The sequence below is a fragment of the Vulpes vulpes genome, unplaced genomic scaffold (genome assembly GCF_048418805.1).
Source record: "Vulpes vulpes isolate BD-2025 unplaced genomic scaffold, VulVul3 Bu000000639, whole genome shotgun sequence".
Classification (NCBI taxonomy): Eukaryota; Metazoa; Chordata; class Mammalia; order Carnivora; family Canidae; genus Vulpes; species Vulpes vulpes.
Window position 1 is genome coordinate 216898 of NW_027325681.1, and position 22555 is coordinate 239452.

At 34.3% G+C, this 22555-nt stretch overlaps 1 long non-coding RNA gene across 1 annotated transcript in view; it reads left to right on the top strand.

The window, feature by feature from the left end:
• Window positions 1–13628, top strand: part of LOC140596590 (uncharacterized) — a 76097-nt gene extending 62469 nt beyond the window's left edge. Inside the window, exons 3-4 of the long non-coding RNA XR_011998501.1 lie at window positions 8051–8137; window positions 9473–13628. This is a non-coding gene — a long non-coding RNA (uncharacterized lncRNA). The remainder of the gene's footprint in view (window positions 1–8050; window positions 8138–9472) is intronic.
• Window positions 13629–22555: the final 8927 nt, after the last annotated feature.

The window sequence follows — 22555 nt, forward strand, 5'->3', positions numbered from 1 at the left end:
TTATAAGAGAGAGACCAGTCAGCTTACTTTCTTCCCACACATGCATTGAGTAAAGGCCATGTGAGGACATTGAGAAGGTAGCCTTGTGAAAAGCCCAGGAGTAAGGCTTTTTCAGAAACTAAATCAGCCCAAACCTTGATCTTAAACTTATAGCCTCCAAGATGGCAAGAAAATAAATTTGTTAATAAGTCAGCCAGCCTGTGATATTTTGTTATAGCAAGCTAAAGAGACTAATGCAGAAACACTGCACTGTGTTACCCCAATATACCTAATCCTGTTCAGTTAGCTGATTATTAGTCAAATTATGGCTCCTCATATGATCCCAAGCCTTGAATGAAATATAATGTTTTCCTCAAAAAATAACTTATCCTGCTTTCTTGAAATTACTTGATTTACTGTACCAAACCCCAAATCTGGAACTGTGGCTGTTTCATAAGATTTTGTAGCTAGAAAAGTCTCTCAAATATTTCTCAGTAAAATTTATCACTTCACTCATGAGAGATAATCCTTGGGAGAAGTGACCAAGGGTAGTGAAAGCTACACATGATTTAGGGGTACAAACACATATCTAGAATAGAATTCCAGGCTTTTCTATAACATACTATTTTAACTTTCAATAATGAGGCTCCTCCACTTCTGTAAGCTAAGTGGAAACTCATCTGTATCATTTTTTCTTTGCAGTGGTTATTGTGAGGTATCTTCATTCCCAGCTTTATTTTTTTTTTCATGGTTATAATCTTAATTTCTGTTTTTGTTATTCCACATTAGGATAACTGGCATGTTCACTGACTGCTCTGCCTATTCTATTTTTCCTACAATGTGATATTACACACCCATATATTCTTAAAGATTAGCATTAGTTTATTACTTAGAAACCTTCAGAGTTTTCCAGTGTTTTTAAAATTTGGAAACTCGGGATCCCTGGGTGGCTCAGTGATTGGGTGCCTGCCTTCGGCCCAGGGTGTGATCCTGGAGTCCCAGGATTGAGTCCCACATCATGTTCCTTGCATGGAGCCTGCTTCTCCCTCTGCCTGTGTCTCTGCCTCTCTCTCTCTCTCTCTGTCTCTCATGAATAAATAAATAAAATCTTAAAAAAAAAAAAAAAAAGAAAACTCCTTAGCCTGATTTTGTAGGCCCTCCATAACTTTATCTTAACCTTTGCACATCAATATTGGTTTCCTATCCTTTATCCTATTACATAACTCTGTATCTCTATTACTTAGGAGTTCTCAATCAGGGGTGATTGTCCGTTCCTCTAGGGGCATATAGCAACATCTGAAGACAGTTTTTGTCATTACTACACGGGATGAAGTGTGTTAGTGGCACCTACTAGGTAGAATCCAGGAATGCAGCTAAATATAATATACAGCATAGCTGCCCATAACAAGACAATATCCCGGCACAAATATCAAGAGTGCCAAGGCTGAGAAACTCTTATAGCCTAAGTGTTAGCATGCTTTTTTTCTTTGAATATCCTTTCCTTATTTTCTTTATATCTTACCTCTTCTTCAAGGTCAGCACAATTTTTTTTTTTTTTTTTTTTTGCGTGTGAGATTGTCCTTGAAAACGTCAGCTTTTTGAGATCATTCTATCTTGTATATCCTCTAAACACACTTTTTTATTGGATCATTTGGCACATATCACATATGACATTGACATGTAAAATCCAAACTTTTATATGTTATATGTACTTCAAAATATATTCTACTTTCAACAGTCAGATTTATTTTTTTTTTATCTTTACTATAGGTATTGTGTAATTTCTTTGTATTAAGAAATGAAAGTATGGGAGTACCTGGGTGGTCAGTCATTGAGCATCTGCCTTTGGCTCAGGATGTGATCCCAGCGTTCTGGGATCAAGTCCTGCACCGGGCTTCCTGTGGGGAGCCTGCTTCTCCTTCTGCCTATGTCTGCCTCTTTCTCTGTGTCTTTCCTGAATAAATAAATCTTTTTTAAAAAATGAAAATATGAAATTCTAACATACTTCTGGAAATCAGATTTATTCCCATACTATTGACTGTAATGATTAGATGATATAATTTAAATTAGTAATTAGAGTTTAAAATAAAAAAGAGCATTTCTTTTAATATACATAGTTGGATATTCTTTCATATTTTGTTATAATGCAGATTATTTCTATTTATAGCTTATGAGGAAAGTATATTCTGATTGTTTCATGCAATTTTACTTTGATTCAAATGTATTAACTTTCTTTGTGGGTGGAGAATAATCCAACTATTTTATATATAATTCTTAGTTTGTAGGGAGGAGGAATTTTTTTTCACTTTTTAAATGAATACAAAGAGTCTATTTTCAACCTATACCTGCTTTTTCTATTCCTGTTATAAACCTTACTCTTGCAACATTTAAAATTAGCTATAGTACTGGATGGCAATTTAATCCTAAAGAATGTTCTTCTGTCTTTTCTCCTCCTTAAAGTGTGTGCTTCTGACAAAGAAAGGCTTAGAAAGAGGAAAATATATAATGACGGCATTTTTCATTTGTATTTTAAAGGGAGGGTGACTCTTCATGCAAATCTATTCAGTAAAAATTTACATGATGGAAAATGAGGAATAAACTGCTTTTATGCATCATGAAATCCATGTACTGTTTTATGCAGCTATAAAATAGATGACTGCTTCACATAATGCACATGGATGCCAAGCAAATCTAAATAGTGCCTACTTGTTCCCAAGTGCCAGGCAGTCCAATTGAGTAGACATTGGAAGAGGAAACTAAACTAATCTATAGGGTTTTATTCTGTAAAGATATATCTCACCTTTGTGCTCATGAGGAATTTTATCTTAAGCATGGAAAGGTACCTGTATTGTATGCCTGATAATGAAAAGAGACATTGATTTTTACTAAAAGTATTTCTCTCCCTCTTAATTTAAAGTGAAACTATTTCAAGGCCTGAGCAAAGCCTATCTTCCTTAATTAGCTAAGGGAAAGGGTCTATACCTCTGAAATAGAAAAATAACTATCAACTTACACTATTTGGAAATAGATGTAATATGAATTTTTCTTCTATAAATTAAAATTAGATGCATGTAAGTATGGTTGGCTGGTTTGTAAAAACACAAGGAGTTTCAAACCTATGTTCAATGAGATCATTTTGTATCTTTTGGCATTTAAAAACTTTCAGATACTATTTTCTTTACTTAAGAATGTCTGAGCACATGGAGGCAAGAACCATTGCATGACCTAGGGGAACGTAGGTATGCTAGCTTTTTAGCTTATATTATCACAGTAAAACCAAAATTACAGTGTAGTCTCACTGGCATGCTACTGATACTCTAGAGTATAGATTGTAAAACCCTTTAGTACTCCATGTCTTTGATTCTCCTAGTGCCCCTCCCAAGTTCCATCACAGTTGATGGAAATCAGGTCGACATAAAACTCAATAATCAAAGGAAAAATGCAATCCTGAATCCTAAAGCTGATCACTGCTATCTACTTCCCTGATTAATCTTAATCCCTATATTCCTTCTCCTCATTTCTCTGAGAGTTTATATATGACTGTTTTACCTATTACAGATTAAATTTTAATTTAAGCATATGAATATTGAAATATTACAAATTACTTTTATTTCATTTAAATACTATTGTAATAATAGTTCTCCATTCAGGTATTTGTGTGTATTAGTGCTCACTTTTTGGATTTGTTTTAAAATTTTCTTTCTGCCACATAGCCTGGACTAGGATACTTACAAAAATTTTGCGTTTAAAATCTAGTACTATCTCCATTTTACAGAGAGTGAACTGATATAGGAAAAAGCTATTTCTGCCTAAGCTATCACTCTATAGGTGATAGAGTCAGGATTTGAACCACATCATTTGGTTTGGGTTTGTGACAAAGAAAATAATCCTTCCCAAATATATTGCATGTTAAAATATTGCATTGCTCTTGAATATGGCCACAACTCCTATTATACACTTCAAAGAATGTTTCCTTTGAAAAAAATTCTATGAGTTATTTGAAAATATTGTTAGGGTTTTTTTTTTTAATGCACTTAAAGTGCTACATGTAAATCAAGTGTTAAAATAATAATAAAAATAATTTAATATGCTGCCATATTTTGAATGGCTGGTACTAGAAAATAAAGACATAAGTATCATACTGCTTATTTTTAAGTATTTTACTGTGAATAAGTAAGCTTGTTTAAGTACTATGGAAGTACTAGAAAAGTCCCTGGTTTCTAATAAGAGAAGCTATTATAATTCAAATATTTAACCTATGACCTATAGGTTTTATTTTTGTTTTGTTTTGGCAGTGAAGTATCTCACCCTTGAGGAGTAGAAGTTTAAAAAAATTAAAAAAAAAAAACCCCACAACAGACTCTGTTCACTCTATCTCAAATATATAAGCCATTTTTTCAACCTGAAACCTGAAACTTATGTCCTCCTCAAATCAAAATTCCATGTCTCTAATCTTTAAATTTTTACTTTATAGTCTCTTTACTATAATATATATATATATATAGATAGATAGATAGATAGATAGATAGATAGATATAGATTAATACCACCATTCTACAATTAAATAAAAATTTTAGCACTCATATAATATGGAAAGTCTCAGGATTCTGTTGAAGTTGTCAAATGTTACATAACAAGTTCATTGATCTATCTTTGTCAATAAGCTAAGTTTCTTTAAAACATGAATGCAGGCTCCTATTTCCTTTAAAAATTAACTCAAGGGGCACTTCAGTGGCTCAGTGGTTGAGCATCTGCCTTTGGTTCAGGTCCTGATCCCAGGGTCCTGGGATTGAGTCCTGCCTCAGGCTCCCCGCAGGGAGCCTGCTTCTCCCTCTGCCTCTGTCTCTGCCTCTCTCTATTCTTTTATGAATAAATAAGTACAATCTTTTAAAAAATGAAATAAAAATTAACTCAAGACCTGATATAGCATTTTATATACAGCAGTTATGCATAGAAGAAAAAAAAGTAGCATCCAGATGATATGCTAAAAAATAGGGAAATACTCTTCATGTCCTTAAACTCAGTCTCTCTGTTCTCTCCTTCAGTACACCCACTAATATTCATAAGTGAAACACAGATTCTTTCTTACCTAGATATTGATATTGTATATTACAAAATTAGAACTAGAAACTTGCATTATCAAAAGTGTCCCTATTAAACTGAACTCAAGCCCAAAATATCACATGCTTGCATTATTTTTAAGAGTGATAGTTAAAATACATCTAAGTTGACATTAAATATTTCTCCCAATTTTAGAGAAGTTAAAATATCAAAGCAGTATGTCTTAGAAATGAATAAAATAATTAGCTGTGTTTCCAAACATTGCTACACCATTTTTGTACATCTATTTTCTTTTTTTTAGATTTTATGTATTTATGGGGGGCGGAGAGAGAGAGAGAGAGAGAGAGCAAGCATGGGGAAGGGGGAGAGGGAGAAGAGACTCTTAAGCATATTCCACATTGAATGAGCAGACTGACACAAAGCTCGATCATTGCCTGAGGTAGAACCAAGAGTCAGATACTTAACCAACTGTACCATCTAGGTGCCACATTGTACCTCTAATTTTGGTATATGAATACACATATATCAGTTGAATATGTACCTAACTCTTTATCATCCATCAGGTCATGTGTACTATCAATTAATATAAATAAATTTCAGAATGCTTATGTTTTGTTTTTATTTTAATTTAAAAGTAAATCCATTTAATTAATAAATTATGCAAAAAGACAGTAAAAGTAGAAATTATGTTTTATGTGCAATCTAAAAATAAGGTTTTATTCTCTTAGAAACTTACCTATAAAAATTCTAACAACTAATGTTCTTGAGAAACAAAGTGTAATTAATAAAAATATTTATAGGTTAAAATTAGTCACAATGAGTATTGTATTTTTCCAATTAATTTTTCCAACTTATAAAATAAATACATAAATTATAGGCAAAGAAATTTTAGTTTCTGAAATCCATGTGTTATTTCAACACAAGACATGATTATATTATTGTCTATTTCATACAATTGGGTAAGATGGTTCAACTTTATGAAAATATATTTTCTTGGTTGAAAAAAAACAGATTTTCTTTGTGAAAACAGTTTGGCCCCTGGGTGGCTCAGTTGGTTAAAAAAAAAAATTGTCTTTAGTATATGAGAAATAGGTATGGTATCATAGTGTCCTTCCTAAATTGATTGCAGTTTTTGCTTGAATGTCAACTTTTTTTTAAAGATTTTATTTATTCATGAGAGACTGAGAGAGAGAAAGGTAAAAAGAGAGAGAGAGAGAGAGAGAGAGAGAGAGAGAGAAGCAGGCAGAGACACAGCCAGAGGGAGAAATAGGCTCCATGCAAGGAGCCCCATGTGGGACTTGATCCCAGGACTCCAGGATCACACCCTGAACCAAAGGAGATGCTCAACCACTGAGCCACCCAGGTGTCCCAAATGCCAACTTTTAAAAAATTGAGTCTTTATTGTTTTAAGCAATTATAGATTTATTTAAAAATTGAACAAAAAGTGCAAAGAATATACCCTTTACCCTCCTCCCAATTTCCCCAATTATTAACAAATTATTGTGGTACATTGGTTGCAATTGATGAATCCACATATTTATATATTATTAACTAAAATCCATAGTTATTTATTGGGGTTCACTGTGTGTTGTACACTCTGTGAAATTTTGGCAAATGCATAATGAAATGTATCCACAACTATAGTATCATACAAAAGAGTTTCATTGTCCTGAGAATCCCATGGTCTGCCTATTTCTCTCTCTCTCTCCCTCCAAACTATTGAACTTTTTTATTTTCTCTATGGTTCCTTTCTATTGTTTTTGTGACTTAATAGCTTATTTGTTTTTATCATTGAATAATATTCCATTGTATACCATGATTTGTTTATCCATTCACCTACCGAAACACATTTTGTTTCCAAGTTTTGGCCATAATGAATAAATCTGCTATAAACATTCATGTGCAGGTTTCCATGTGATTAAACTTTTCAACTTATTTGTGTGAATGCCAAGGAGCCTAATGGATACATCATTTATGTTTTGATTTTTAAGAAACTGCTAGAATGTGTACCAGAGTAGCTCTACCATTCTGCATTCTTGCCATCCAGGAATAAGAATTTCTTTTGCTTTATATACCCAACCAGTGTATGATATTGACAGTGTTTTTGCCATCCCCATAAGTGTGTAGTGGTATCTTGTTTTAATTTGTAATCCTGTAATGAGCTATGATGTTGAGCATCTTTTCAAGCGCTTGTCATCTGTATATCTTTATTGGTAAGATCTCTGTTCATGTCTTTTGCCCATTTTTTTAATTGGGTAATTTGCTTTCTTTTGTTTCAATTTTAAGATTTCTTTGTATATTTCAGATACAAGTCCTTTATCTGTTATGTGTTTTGCAGATACCCTACTTTATCAGGCTTGTATTTTCATTTCCTTAAGCAACTATTACTTTTAATAAATAAGCTTTTAATATTTCTTGTAGCATTTGCAGAATTAGTTTTTAACACTCAATTTATGTTACAACAAAGTTTAGAACCATTCATTTGATTCATTTGAGAACATTATATTAAATCTTCCCAAAATTAGTCGTCCTTAAGAGACCATGAGCTTTACATAAATGAGGGTTTGTTTGTTTGTTTTAAAGATTTTATTTATTTATTTTTTTCATGACAGACACAGACACAGAGAGGCAGACACACAGAGGGAGAAGTGGGCTCCTCACAGGGAGCCTTATGTGGGACTCTATCACTGGACCCAGGATCGCACCCTGAGCCAAAGGCAGATGCTCAACTGCTGAGCCACCTAGGTGTCCTGGTAAATGAGTTTTTAACATTAAAACCCTGGCAATTATAATAGTTGGACATCTGGCCACCTGTAAAAATGAAAGTGAATAGTGATCCAATAAGGTTGTCATTGCAGGCAGCTTTTGGTCTTTATTTATTATACAGGTTACAGAATATGCTAATTAACAAAAGATATTCTAATGGCAGAAAGGAACTTTAACTCTGATGTAGGCCAGTGTTAATTGTATTTTTTGTTATTACTGTTGTTTGTTTTTTGCTTCTTTTAAGGAAGAAAGACTGTGATGACTCCCATCATTTAACTCTGCTTCAGTCTATGTGTGCATTTCAGAGGCTTTAAGTTGTAACTTAAATACGGTAAGTAGCAAATTAGGAGACTTATCAAACATTTTATGAAAACAGGGCTTGATTCAACCAATATAAATAAGCATGACAAACTTGGGGGTAAGGTTCAACACTGTTACCTGCCAGGATTCTGACCCCGATTTAGAGGGACTCTGAACTCTGTGCTTAGAAGCAACTGTCAGCCCTGGCTTTAGCTTCCCCAAGGGTGTTTTCTTTTTTTGCACAGTACTTTAAATGTTACTGAATATGCCAAAACATTATTTTTTAAATCAGGAGTTTTCATGTTAAAATCAACCCTTCCAGAATCCCTTTTACATTCATGGCAAAGTTCTGTGGCAAGAGCAACAACAGCCACTGTCTTTTGAAAGGCTTACTTAAAATTTGCCACTGAAACTTCATTCCTACCCCATTGTTTCACTTATTTTGTTACTTCCTGGTAACTGGGGGTACTGGATTTTGCAATCCCTATTCTTTATACCACGTTTTAAGAATGACCTTTTGAATTCTACAAATGACGGAAATGTTTTAAAATTTGAAATTTGGCCTTGGGGTATTTTTGTAGAAAGTAATTAATATGTATCAAAGTCAGCCTGACCATTTGATGACTGAATCACAGTAGCCTACATATGGATATCCGACACCTTCATTGCAAATGTCAAATAAATACATATAATCTTATCAGCTGTGTATAAATTTATTTTAGTAGGGAAAAGGATTTTTAAAAAGAAAATAATATAACAAAAATCATGTTCATTTAGTAGTTCATACATAGTTTAGAATTTATAGAATGGAAACAGACCTAATTATTCAATATTTATTTATTGAGAACTTATTATAAGTCAAATACTGTGCAAGGGACTGGAATAAGAAAATATAACGATGCTAAAAGTTATCTTTTTTGTAAAGCTGTGGTGAACTTTGTAATTTTCTTAGGAACTTCTATATGTGATTTTTTAAATGTAAAATATTAGTTGAGATTGTCATCTCAAACCTTAGGGAAATTCTCTTTATTGAGGGATTTTTTCCCCCTCAAGCTGCATTTTTTTTCTGTGTGCATTTATTACCTAGCAACCAAACCATAAAAAAAAAAAAAAAAAAAAAACTAATGTTAGGTATTAGATTGATAGGGTTTTTTGCTAGCTGTAGTATAAAATATTTTTTTATGATGAAATCCATAGAAATTTCCTCCACAACAACAAAGGATTTAAGAATTATTGTACCAGCTTGCTCACTTCAGGAAAGCACATTTCAGCTTTCAGGGATTTCTGATTGATGTTCTTTGAAGTGCTGAAAATATCATGCTAGTAAATGATACCCTACAGACTAAAATCATCTTTTCATCTGTAGAACTATAGGCCAGTATGGTATAAACCTTCCTGTGACAGACTGACTACATCCCACTTGGCATCAAATGACAGCATCATTTCAGATCATGGTGGAAACCTCAACAAGTGCAGCTAGTGAGAAACACTTACCTTGGGCAATGCTTTCCATTTGGCTTTCCTTAGATATGTGTTTAATCTGTGAAAGCCTTGTATTTCAAAGAATGAATGCCACTCTAAAATCTATTTTATAAACTCAATGTTAACATCAAAACTTGAGAGACATTGTGCTCAGTGGTCAAGACCTTGGGCTCTGAAGCTGGATTGGCCAGATTTGAATCAGGATTTTACATGCTAGTTGTGTGACCTTTGATGTGTTACTATTTAAACATTCTGCATCTCAGTATCCTCATTTGCAAAATGAGGATAAAGGTAACATCTATTTCATAAGGTTGTTTTGAGATTAAAATGAAATTACTCAGGTAAAGCACTTAGAGTAGAACAGGGTCAATAATCAAGAGATCGTAGAATCACTGTGGAGTTTGTTTAAGTTTCTCAAGACTCAAAAATCTGAATGGGACCTTTGGCATTCTTAGTAACAAGTACATTTAATATATAATGACTCCTGCACCATTTTCAAGAGTGATCCTTTGAAAAACTTTCTGATGTCTTCAAATCTCCAACTCCTCCTTTCACTCTCCAAGTTGACCTTCTAATCTACTTTACTATAATGATTGAAGCTCTGTAAAGGGAAATCTTTCAATGCCTTCTTTTCCATTGATCAATGCCTTTGGGACATTGTGTTTCCTACTCTAATTGTCTTTATGTTTAGGAAGAACACTTCCCCTATCTTACCAAACTACCCTGTTTTTTATTGTTGATTTTATTTTCTCTTCTCTTTGAGTTCAAGTTTTGACTCTCCTATTAGCTACTATATAGTATATAAGTGTTCCCCAACTCACTTATCTTATCCAAAGTGACTGTGTTTCCAGCATCAGGGACAGTTTTACTTCCCTAGTTGTTATAAATCAATTAGCTTGGTTATTGTTTGGTATCTGCCTCTATTAGTGTTCCAATTTGACAGTAAGTTTCAGGGTCATCTTATAGGCTATGAATATACCTATGCCTTCCTTTGGTCACCAAATAATTAAATGTGAAGACTTGCATTGTTTAACACTAAAACGAGATCTCCCTGTTAAGATTCTTGTTTCCATTCTTCTCAGACTTTTAAACAATTTCTTCTCTTCTCTAACCCCTAAATATAGACATATCAAGCTTGATATCCAACTTTCTTTCCTTTTTTTCTCCTCTCCTTTCTTTTTACTCTTCTCAATATTTCAACTACTTTTTCTCTGCCTGGAAGTCTCCATTATATTTCTGTATTTCTGAACACTCTGCTGAATCATAGGCCTAGATTCTCACTTCCTTGTGAGAATATTTTCTTCTGTATACTATACCTTCTCTTCAAATCCAAATCTGTTTTTCAGTTTTTTAAATGCAGAATAATCAGACAAGCTGCTACCTGGTCTCTGATGCCTTCTTTTATAAATTCACTTTCATTTTGCTGCCAGAATAATTTCTCTGAAGCACAGATTGCATAGAAAACAAACATTTCTGGAAACCTATCCTGAAATCCAAGACCCTTAATAATATGGCTCAAACCAATTTTCAAACATTTCATTGTAGATTCACATCTGGTAGGACTCAGTTTTATTCTGTAGTATTTGAATATAGGGTTTTCTTTTGTTTAAACATAAATGTGTTTTGGGAAGAGGCCAACTAGGAGAAGTGTTTTACAGACGCTTAAAATAAAACCTTGTGAATTTTGATATTTTGGATCCAGGAGATGGATAAAAGCAGAGAGTCTGAACAATTAAAACCCAGAACTTTGAGAAATAGGCATTGAGATTTTATAAGTTGTACTGTTGATAGATTGAGTCCTTTTGTAATATTGAACAATATAAACATGCCAAATTGTGTAGAGGTGTTTTCTGACTGACCTTTCAGAACAGTCTAGTCAGTAAAGTTAATCATATTTTTGATATTTCCATATGGTTTGACATAGTGAGTGCCCTCTCATTTCCTCAGTTGGCTTTCAAGATACCATAAATACTTCTCACTTTCCTCTTAATTTACTGGCTTCATTGTTAGTGTTTTCCTCCCCCAGAAGTCAGTCTGGATTCTCTGTTCTATTCCCAAATTACCACTCCAGATAATCCACCATCAGCAAAGATGGATACCTACCATTTGCTCTGACGTGGATGGAATTGAAGGGTATTGTGTTGAGTGAAATAAGTTAATTGGAGAAATATAATAATCATATGGCTTCACTCATATGCAGAATATAAGAAATAGTGAAAGGGACTATGAAGGAAAGGAGGGAAACTGAGCAGGGAAAAATTAGAGAGGAAGACAAACCATGAGAGGCTCCTAACTCTGGGAAACAAACAAAGGGTTGCAAAAGGGAAGGAGAGAGGGGAGATGGGGTTAGTTGAAATCTCCTAAATTGCTTGTTAGAAATTTGAGTTGAGGCAATGTTTATAATAATTGTTGAACCCAGGGGTTAGAAGAAGCCATAAATGTTTAGCAACTCACATGCTACTGGAATTATTTTTTACATCTTCTATGTCTGTATTTAAATAATTTCATTCTTGGGGCACACTATCTTCCAAAGCAGTCCTAACTATTAGAAAATTATTTTGTATTTTCAGTTATCACTTATTATGTAGTCTCTGCATCCCATTGATTTCAACATATTAGTCTTGGTTTATCTTAAAAGTGCTTCTCTAATTATAGGCAAACCATTATATTTCTGTACTTTAGTTAAGAAAGTCTCTTTAAAAAACAATTTTCCTACAAGGCACAGAATGGTTAGTTAAAGTTGTTTTAGTACATGGCACTTGACATTTTTACTCAGGAACACTTGACATCGCCCCCAAAATAATCCACATCATTAGAATTCAGGCTGTTTTTGTTTCTTATATTTCCTTCTTTTTAAACAGAAATGTGCAGAACACACATCCTATGTCATCCCTGAGCTTCACATTCTTCTCATCCTTACTCTTAAGCTATACTTCCTCTCTCATTGCATCTCTAAGGCTCATTGCATTTCCAACATACTCTGAGGATAGAAGTCAGAATGAGAATTAGAACCGTGATATCTCTTGCACATATTATTTGATTATAAAAGTTAATGGCTTTTACATTTTGACATGTGAAAAAAATCTTCCATGTCAAAACAGCTATAATTAGCTCGGCCCTTCCAAACCATTCTCCTCTATTACTGGCAATGAACAAAATATGCATTTATATTAACACAAGATGAAAGAAAGCCCCTTCATCTCACCCAAACCTTCTTTCTGTTTTTGTTTTCTACAAACTCTCACTCTATGCCCTGGATACTTATACTACTCCCTTTCATTCCCTAAACATTTGCATGCACTTTTGATATCCTTTTACCTTCTGCTTTTGGCTTACATGACAAGCTCAAAGGGAAATCCTTCTGGAGAGACTTCCCTAACTACCCAGAAAGTTGATTTTTTTTCTACCCTGCTCCATGATTGTTTTGTATATACCACCACTGTGGCACTCTTCACATTGTGTTGTGATCCTTGATATTTATATCCGTCATTCTTCTAGCATGCGGACTATGCTAAGGCCTCCGTCTATGGTCAGCTAGAGATTTGCCACCATTGAAAATATGCAGCTGTGAATTACATTGCAATGCACTCATCAGAAATTCATATCCAAGATGGGTCTCAGGTTTTGGGATAGCAGCAAAGAACAAAGAATAGGTAGATGCAAATCCACAGTCTTTCTGAAGTCACAGCTATTCTGGGCCAACCTTGGTATAAATCCCTGCAAAAAAGAACCACAGGAGCTTCTTCTAGCTGATAGGGATCATGTTTTGATTCTCTTGGCACATGGTACATGTTCAATTGCTATGTAAAGATTGTGTAATTGTGTTGGGGTTCCTCTCCTTTATTACTTAGGCAGAAGAAGATAGTGACATCTTCTGGTGAGCAGGTATATAATTAAGATTATTTTCTACTTTATTCTTAATTATTTTATTTTCTCCTTAAAATAAGTGGAAGAGTAGACAACTAAATATAGTGTGATTCAGAGCCCTACTACACTGAAAGTCAAATATTAGGCCAGTTTCTCACTTGAGTCAAAAAAAATATTTTTTCATTCTTTACACATTTATTCATTCTCTGAGCACCATTATGTGTTGGGTTGTAAGAGAAGTCAAAATCACTGACCTCCTGGAAATTTTATTTAAATAAATCCATAGCTATTGAGATTTATGAACTATAGTCATCAATCAATAACAGTCTTAGAAATGTTATAGAATCCTAGAAACTTCATTATTTATGGCAGAGTTTGGCTACCTTATTAATAACCTGTGTTTCTTTTTCTTTTTTTCCTGAGCATTTATTTAAACTGTATTTTTCAGGCTCTATTGCAGGTAGGCATGGCCACAGACTAAATTCTATATGATGGAATGTGAGATGTTAGTATATATCATTAAAACCTGATCCATGAATTTCTGCTATATTGGACACTCCATAGTCTTTCCCTTTCTGCCAGATTAATGCAGGGAAGCACAGTGACATTGAGACATTTGAAACTAAAATGGTGTAGATGATAAAGCCATTATGTGCAAAGAGTTTAGGTCTCAGAATCAGCCCTTGGAAAAAAAAGGCATCCACTCTTAGGGGCTGTTTTCATCTTTAACCTGAGCAAGAAATAAACCACTATGACTTTAAAGTTTATTTTTTAAAATAGTAACTTACCAATAAACCCTTCTTAATTCTTCCTCATCCTTAATTCTTTGTAACATCAAAATCACAAAACTTAAAAGAGCATTGAATTTAAATTCAGGACAAAACAAAGGGGACATTGGAGAGATAAATCATTCCTTTTTGCAGCTAGATTCAATGGAATGGGAAAAAAGGATTGTGATAGCTAACAGGAGGGAGAAAAAACAGGGTAAGTCCTTTGGGCCTGTTGGAGCAAGCAAAAAGGAAACATGAAGATCAGGATTTCAAGCCTGAGAAAGGGCATTTCTTAATAAGGGGAAAATACCATGTTAATCTTCTTGCATTTCTGGAATTAAAGCTCTTTGGGAAAAGGGAGTTTGAGAGTAGCCTTCCACTTATTATATATATCCCAGGGCTTTAAATACTGCCTGCCACAAAGTAGACACTCCATAAAAATTTGTTATGTAAATGAGTGAATTTCTAATACTTAAAGTCTCTCAGCCTAATCATGATAATGTTCTGATTAAATATAAACACATTCTAATATGACAATTGATTAGAGAACTGTCATCATAATTGCCTAACAGGTTCTCACATTTCCTATGAATATCTTTAAAGCATTTATAATTCTGTTAATATAACTAATCATCCAGAATTCCTAATGGTGATACCAAGTCCAGCATCTGTTCCTCATCTTAACGGTTGAAGCAATCATTTTAGACTTTTTATAAGGTTAGAAGATGGAGGAAAAACTTTTCCATTAACTGGTGGTGACTTAAGAGGGGGAGCGTGAGCTTAGGAAATCATTCTGGAAAAGAGGACAGCAAGGAACACCCTTTATATATATAAAAAGATCCAGTCAAAACCCACAAATACACTGCTCCATCTCCAGTGCTTGCCACTCAATCAGGGTTCCATGGCATCCTTGAATTCTGTGAAATGTCAGTAATAGTTCTTCAGGAGATAGTGATTGGAAAAAAAACACGTCTTTTTTTTTTTTTTTTTTTTTCCTTGTTAGCATCACATATTGTGTGATGGTAGCACTTGTAGTGATTATAATGATTAATCCCCTTTGGCAATTTCTTTAGAGGTTTTTGGTCTTCTAGTCAATGGGCAATAGAACTATGATTATTTGGTTGAGTTAATTTTCAGATTTTGATATTATATAGATGTAATAATAGGTGTAACACAAGGTGAGCATTGTACAGTTGACTGTTTAACAATTTGGAGGTTAGGGGTCCCAGTCTCCCTGGGCAGGTGAGGAATACATGTATAAATATTCCTCCAAAGCTTGATAGCCTACTATTGATCAGAAGTCTTACTGATGACATAAAGAGTTGATTAACATATATTTTATATGCTATATGTATTACATCCTGTGTTCTTACAATAAACTTGAGATAGAGAAAAAATGTCATTAACAAATCATCAAAAGAGAAAATACGCTTATGGCAATGTGTTGTATTTATTGACAAAAATCCACATATAAGCAGATTTGCACAGTTCAAACCTGTGTTGTTCAAGGGCCCACAGTATTGTACAAGGGAGAGTGTGTAGATTGGTAGCATCAGCTTCTCTCTTAAAAATTACCTTCCCAATCTCCTCTTATGCAAACAAGTTCTCTGTCCAAGGAAAGAATTAGGAGGGAAAATTCATTCTAAAGCTGGAAGTTTTATGTGCTAATCATCTACCCTTTCCTACTCTATTGTAAAATGTTATGATAGGTGGATCGCATTGGTCAGAAATGAATCATTTTGTCAAGGTTTCATATTTCTGTGATCTCATTTTTGGTTATCATCTATTTTCTATTCTGCCTTATATTTCTTCTTTTATATTTGTATTCAAAAATATGCTTAATGGTCCAATGAGACAATTTGTGAAAACATGTTGTGATATGGGAAAAAGAGGATTCTAAGTCTTGTCCTACAGATATATCTGATAAATTTGATGATGGATGATTGCACAACTATATGAATGTACTGAAATTTACTGAATGGAATACTTTTAAAGGTGAAGTTTATGGCATGACAATTATTTCTCAATAAAGTTCTTATCTAAAAAAATTATGATGAATCTGATTTATTTCACTGCACCACTGCTACAAGGGACATGTACGCAAAAAATGCCATATTTACAAGAGCTGCTTATGGATGAGTACTGCATGGACTGAGGTGCTAATTCAAACTGTCCTATTCCACTATCTGTTGTATATGTGAAAAAAGTTACAAACAGCGATGGCTCCAGAAAAATTAAAACAACACTTAACCATAAAACACAGGAATTTGACGCCTAAAAGTGTTTATTTCTTAATGGTCTGTTAGAATATTGAAGCAAACAGTAAAACTTTTAAAAAATCAAATTGAGTGAAAAAAGCACTAAACACAAGTTATTTACTAGCAGAACTTTTTAGAAAACTAAAAGCCAAATACTTGATAAGAAATTAATACACTCATCATATAAAATTATAAAGAGTAAACAGCTTAGGATGAGATGAGTATGATAAATTGAAGTTTTTCTCAAACAGTATGATAGGTCAACATTTTGTGATTATTACATGATACTTATATTTAATCAAAGAAAATTTGGATAATAACTGAGAAAATAATAGCTTCTCTATCTAGGTTGTTCATCAATAAATGCAATGTCATGTGTGACCCAATACATTGTTACTGTTACTACTTTTAACAAAGCTAGATTTTAAATTTATTAATATTATATACGTAGGTATAGTTTTAAAAATATTTTTCTATTTCGTGTTCTTTGAAATACCTGAATCTGAAGTATAGTCTTTCATTAATTTCAGAAAATTCTCAACCATTAACATTTCAAATAACTCTTCTCTTTTTTCTATATATATCATATATAGGATACTGTGTGTGTGTGTGTGTGTGTGTGTGTGTGTGTTTAAAATTTCCCACAGTCTTGCTGGATTTTTTTTTTTTTTATTCTGTTCTTCCTCTTTGCATTTCAGTTTGGGAAGTTTTTGTTAACTGATTGTCAAGCTCTCTGTCTACTCAACTATGTCCAGTCTACTAATGAACACATCAAAGGCATTCTTCATTTCTGTAACATTAAAAAAAAATATTCCTGGTTTTATGACATATAATTGACATTCATCACTGTGTAGGTAGTAAAGCATAATGGTTTCACTTAAATATGTTATGAAAAAATTATCACAATAAGTTGAGTTAGCATTTATCATCTTATATAGACACAGTATAAAAAGAAAAATATTTTGTGATGAGAACTCTTAGCATTTTCTCTTTTAACTTTCATATCCTACAGTGGTGTTAACTATAGTCATCTGCTGTGTATTACATCCTTAGTGCTTACTTATCTCAAAACTAGAAGTTTGTACCTTTCACAATCTTTCTCCAGTTCCCCCTTACCCCAGCCTTTACCAGAGTAAATATAATCTGATCTACAAGTTTACTTTTGTTTGCTGCTGCTGCTGCTTCAAGATTCCACTTATGAGCGAGACCCTACAGTATCAGTATTTCTGTCTTGTTTCACTTAGTAAAATGCCTTTAGGGTTTGTGCATGCTGTCACAAATGGCAGGATTTTCTCCTTTGTGGATGAATAATATTCCATTGTAGGTGTGCATATATGCATACACATACACATACTCGACTGTGTTATTATCCATTAAAACATTGATGGGGGATGCCTGGGTGGCTCAGCGGTTGAGCATCTGCCTTTGGCTCAGGGCATGATCCCGGAGTCCCTGGATCGAGTCCCACATTGGGCTCTGTGCATGGAGCCTGCTTCTCCCTCTGCCTGTCTCTGCCTCTCTCTCTTTCTCTCTCTCATGAATAAATAAATTAAATTTTTAAAAAATAGTTGATGGACACAGGTTATTTTCATGTCTTGGCTACTGTAAACAATGCTACTAAGAACATGGGGGTGTAGATATCTTTTGAAGTTGTTTTCATTTCATTTGGATGTATTCCCAGAAGTGTAATTGCTGGATCATACGGTAGTTTTATTTTTAAATTTTTCAGGGTCTTCCATAGTGGCTACATCAGTTTACAATCTCTTGAACAATGCACCCATGTTCCCTTTCTCCCATATCTTTTCCAGCAATGTTATCTCTTTTCTTTTTTATCATGGCCATTCTGACAGATGTGAGGTAATATCTCATTGTGTTTTGATTTGCATTTTTCTAATGATTTAGTAATCTTAAGGTCTTTTCATGTACCTATTGATTTTTGATATATCTATCTTCTTTCACAAAATGTCTATTCAGACCTTTGCCCACTTCTTAATTTGGGATTTTTTTCTATTAAGGTTATATGAGTTGTTTATACATTTTAGATATTAATCCTTTATCAGATATATGATTTGAAAAACATTTTCTCGTTCCATGGGTGGTCTTTTAACTTTGCTGATTTTTTATTTTGCTGTGCAGAAATTTTTTAATTTAATATAGTCCCATTTTTCTGTTTTTTGCTATTTGTGCCTTGGGTGTCATATTCAAAAAATCATTGCCAAGATCCACGTCAATGAATTTTTTCTGATGTTTTCTTCTACAAGTATCATGGTTTCAGATCTTACATTTAAGCCTTTAATCCATTTTAATTTTTTTTTAAATTTTATTTATTTATGATAGTCACACAGAGAGAGAGAGAGAGAGAGAGGCAGAGACACAGGCAGAGGGAGAAGCAGGCTCCATGCACCGGGAGCCCGACGTGGGATTCGATCCCGGGTCTCCAGGATCGCGCCCTGGGCCAAAGGCAGGAGCTAAACCGCTGCGCCACCCAGGGATCCCCCATTTTAATTTTTATGAATGATACAAGAAACAGGTCTAGATTCATTCTTATACATGTGAATATTTAATTTTCCAGCACCATTAAGTAAAGAGACAATCTCATCTGCATTGTGTATTCTTGGCTTCATTGTCAATTTTTTTTTAATTTTTTTTATTTATTTATGATAGTCATACAGAGAGAGAGAGACAGGCAGAGACACAGGCAGAGGAAGGACCAGGCTCCATGCACCGGCAGCCCGACGTGGGATTCGATCCTGGGTCTCCAGGATCACGCCCTGGGCCAAAGGCAGGCGCCAAACCGCTGCACCACCCAGGGATCCCCCACTGTCAAATATTTATTAGCTATATATGCTTGGGTTTAATTCAGGGTTCTTTATTCTGTTTCATTCACTAATTATTCTGTTTTTGTGCGAGTTTTGATGACTATAGCTGTATAGTACAATTTGAAATCAAAAAGTGTGATGCCTCCAACTGTTCTTTCTTGTTTTTTTTTTTTGTTTGTTTGTTTTGTTTTGTTTTTTTTTTTTTCTATTTAGGGTCTTTTGTGGTTCCATATAAATTCTAGGAGTATTTTTTACCCCTTCTGGAAAAAAATGCCATTGGAATCTTGAAAGGGATTGACTGAATCTATATAAGGCTTTGGTAGTATGGGTATTTTAAAAACACAAGTTTTTCCAATCCATGAACACAGAATATATTACCAGTTTTTTGTGACTTCTTCAATTTCTTTTATTAATGTCTGATAGTTTTCAAATTAGAGAAATTTCTCCTCCTTGTTTATGTTTATTTTAAACTATTTTATTGTTTTCCATACTATTACAAATGGGGTAGTTTTATTTATTTTTCAGATAACTTGTTAAGGTATAGAAACACTACCGTAATTTGTATGTTAACTTTGTATCCTGCAACTTTACAAAATTTATTGGTTAGATCTAAGAAATTTTTGGTAGTCTTTAGAATTTTTTTTATCTATAAAACAATTTCATCTGCAAACAGAGAAGAAATTACTTCCTCCTTTCCAATTGTGATGCCTTTTATTTCTTTTATCCTTCCTCTGGTAAGGATATCCAGTACTATATGACTAAAAGTGGTGAGAATGGACATCTTTATATTGTTCCTGATGTTAGAAGACAAACTCATACTTTCACCACAGAGTATGATACTCCCTGTGGGCTTATCATATATAGCGTTTATTATATTGAGGTCATCCTTTTTTTTAAAGATTTATTTGTTTATTCGAGAGACACAGAAAGAGACAGGCAGAGACACAGACAGAGGGAGAAGCAGGCTCTTCACAGGAGCCCGATGTGGGACTTGATCTTGGATTCTGGGATCACAACCTGAGCCAGAGGCAGCTGCCCAACCACGGAGCCACCGAGGCGTCCCTGAGGTCATCCTTCGATACATAATTTGTTGAACATTTTCATCATGAACAGATGTTGAGTTTTATTAAATGTTTTTGTGTGTGCATCTATTGTAATGATAATAGGACTGTTTTATGCTATTAATATGATGTTATCACATTGATTTGATTATGTCAAACAATCCTTCTATCCCAGGAACAAATCCATCCTTATCATGGTGCATGATTTTTTCTTAATGTGCTGCTGAATTTGGTTTGCATGTATTTCATTCAGAATGTTTACATCTATATTCATCAGGAATATTGGTTTTATTTCCTGGTGATGACATTTTCTAGCTTTGGTAAGCAGACTGACTTCGGCCTCCTAGAATGAGTTTCTTTCTTTCTTTTTTTTTTTTTTTTAAGATTATTTATTTATTTATTCGTAGAGATGCAGAGAGAGAGAGAGAGAGAGGCAGAGACACAGGCAGAGGGAGAAGCAGGCTCCATGCAGAGAGCCTGACATGGGACTCCAGGATCACGCCCTGGGCTGCAGGCGGCGCTAAACCGCTGCGCCACCGGGGCTGCCCCTAGAATGAGTTTCGAAGTGTCCCTCCTTTTCAATGATTTGGAAGAGTTTAAGAAGGATTGACCTTTCCTTTAACCTTTATGCAATTTGTAAGAGTTTAATATGCTGTTCTGAAAATATTCCTGGCATTCTATTTGACTATCAACTTAATCAGAGTTTTGTGTACTTTTATCTTTTTTTTCAGCCTAAAGAGCTTCTTTCAAGATTTCTGATAAGGCAGGTCAAGTTGTGGTGAACTCCCTTAGCTTTTGTCTGGGAAAGCACTTATTTCTCCAACATATCTGAAGGATAACTGCAGAATAGAGTATTCTTGGCTGGTAATTTTTAATCTTTCAATATTTGGGATATGTCATTCCACAACAGGCTCAAAGGAGACCTTTTTGCTAGGCTCTTTGCTAGCCTAGGCAGGGTCAGGGGCAATGCTGTCAGCGTGTAGCCACTCCTTTCACTCTTCTTAATGTAGTTTTTCTTGGTTTTTGTTTTTCAGGGGCTGCCTCAATTGTACTCTCAAGCTTTAGTATTTTCTCAATGATGTTCTATCCAGGAACAGTTGTTAGTCCTTGCGATGGAGAGCAAAGTTAGGAATGACCTATGTTGCCATTTTGGTGACATCACTCCGTTGTTTTATTTTTAGCATTGTCCTTTGAATTTCCATTTCTCTACTTATTTATCCAGCTGTTCTTGAGGGTTGTCTACTATTCCTATTGGGGCCTTCAAGATATTAATCACAGTTTAAATTGACTGACAATTCCAAAATCAGTGTTACAACTGAGTCTTTTATGCTTTGTTTCTTCAGACTGATTTTCTTGCTTTTTATCATGATTTGTGATTTTTGGTTGAAAGCTAAATATTATGGACTGAATATTTGTGCCACTGCCCATTCATATGCTAAAATCCTAACTCTCAATGTGATGGTATTAGGAAGGGACATGTGGTCTTTGGGAGGGGATTAGGCCATATGGGTAGAACTTTCATGAATGGGATGAGTACCCTTATAAAACAGACCCTAGAGGGCTTTCTTGCTTTTTCCACCACAGGAGAATAGAACGAGAAGTCAGCCATCTGCAGACAGAAAGAGGATTCTCACCCTAAACCAATCATACTGGCATCATGATCTCAGACTTTCAGAATCCAGAACTGTGAGAAATTAGTTTCTGCTTTTGATGAAGCAACTTATATTGTAGTGTTTTTGTTATAGCAGCTCAAACAGACTAAACCTTAAACATAATGTAATGTGTAATAAGAATTGAGATAGTGTGAGGTTTTATGTTAATCTAGCTAATTTTGTCCTATATTTATTGTTTTCAATGGCAATAAGCACCAGTCTTTAAATTCCTCTAGTGTCCTAGTTTTTGTGGCTTTGCCTTCTGTAACTACTTCTCTTCAGGGAGTCTACACCTTGTAGCAATTTCAGCTGTAATGCGCTGTTAATATCGGAGCCCTATTGGTATAGTGGTAAATTGTGGGAGAGGGGAAACCTTCTAAAATCTTATGGTGCAATCTAACTTCACTGTCCCCGGGTTGTGACACTTACACAAATTTCTTAGCTTCTCTCCACCTGGTAAGTAAGACAGAATAGCTAGAGGGGACTGAAGTAAGAGAAATGTCCTTCTTACAGATGGTATAAACTTCCAATAGTCTTTTC